We start from the raw sequence: 1,390 nt of genomic DNA on the forward strand, positions 1-1,390 counted from the left end.
TTTCTGGGCTAATATCCGCTTATCAGTGAGTGTATATCTAGTGACTTCTTTTCAGAAATGAAAAGGGAGACATAAGAACAGACCCTGAGGAAATCCAAAACATCATCAGATCCTACTACAAAAGGCTATACTCAACTCTTTTTTTTATGTTTCAACTCTTAACTACTGTCTCTTCCCCTCACATCCTGAGTGATGTCCTGTGACGTCAGGCTGAAATCGGAGTTCCATTACTAAATTGCTGTTTGTTTTTGGCTACTCTCATTTTTTTCTCCCATCGGAAGGATCAAAGTGTAAGACTACTCCGCGTTAGTTCTCACGCAATCGCAAATACTAGCAGCTGGCGCCCCTAGTCCAAAGTCTCCTCAGAAGCCGAGGCCATAGTCCTTAGCAGGAACACCGCGAGATGAGAAATTAGGGTAAACCAGAACTTCCAACCCAGACGTCAAACACCTGATCATTGCCGAATGCCCACCCCTTTCGGTGTTTTCAGGCCTCCTGGATCTACTTCCGGGTCACACCCCACCATATGTTTCTGCCTGGCACGTCCTTCTTAGAATCCATTGGCTCCGTCTTTGAGGAAGTGGAAGGCTTTAAGGCATCGGTTGGTTTCTGTCACAGTGACGCAGTTAGTTACAAAAAAGGCGTGCCTGATCCCCATGGTAACGCCCTGTGCGCAGCTCCGATAGGTCGACGCCTTGATCCAGCCTTCCGTCTCACGGCAAGTGGGCTGACTCCCAGGGACGCGTCGCTGGTGGCGCCGTGCTTGGGTTACCCGAGCTGACGTGGCTTCGATTGAGGGGGGGGCGTCCGGAGTTGTCCAGGACGGCCGCCTGCAGGTGAGTGGGAGCCGCAGGCTCCGCGGGGAGCTCCGCAACGGCCCTGCTGCGGGCCACGGGCCTCGGGGCTCGCGACACTGCTCAGCCGGCCGCCCCGCCCCTCACCTCCGGGCTCCGCCGCCGTCACCTGCCCGCCCTAGGTGGTCGCCCGGTGCCCGCCGCGGTACTCGGCCCGGGGACACAGGTACCCGGCCAGTCGGCCGGCAGGGTCGTTCCTCCCCGGGGAGCACGGCCCTGTGTCCGAGCAGCCTGGGCAAGCCAGCCTGGGCACCGAGCCGGGGACGCTAGAGACAACCTGCCCCAGCCCTGTGCTCGCTCTGGCCCTGAACAAACTTAGTGGTGCACTGTAGCCGTTACCGCGGTCGAGGCCCACGAGTGATCCTGCTGTTGGGTTGGGAAGATGAGGGAGAGATGATCCAGGAGGAAGGGAACGCCGAAGGGAGTTCTGGAGGAAAAAAAAAAAAAAAAAAAAAAACCAAAAACCTTGGTTTGGCCTTGTGGCATGGGTTTGTTGATGCGCAGCAGGAATGAGAACAGGAGGGCGAGCCCCAGGG

General features: G+C 56.8%; 1 protein-coding gene across 2 annotated transcripts in view; it reads left to right on the forward strand.

Moving 5' to 3' along the window:
• The first annotated feature begins 717 nt into the window (after window positions 1-717).
• The window catches only part of LOC115065078 (golgin subfamily B member 1-like), a 7,662-nt gene continuing 6,989 nt past the window's right edge, over window positions 718-1,390 (forward strand). For both annotated transcript variants that reach the window (XM_029544288.1, XM_029544289.1), the window contains exon 1: window positions 718-836. The gene's annotated coding sequence lies outside the window, so the exon portion shown is untranslated. The remainder of the gene's footprint in view (window positions 837-1,390) is intronic.

The sequence above is a fragment of the Mus pahari genome, chromosome 12 (assembly GCF_900095145.1).
Source record: "Mus pahari chromosome 12, PAHARI_EIJ_v1.1, whole genome shotgun sequence".
NCBI lineage: Eukaryota > Metazoa > Chordata > Mammalia > Rodentia > Muridae > Mus > Mus pahari.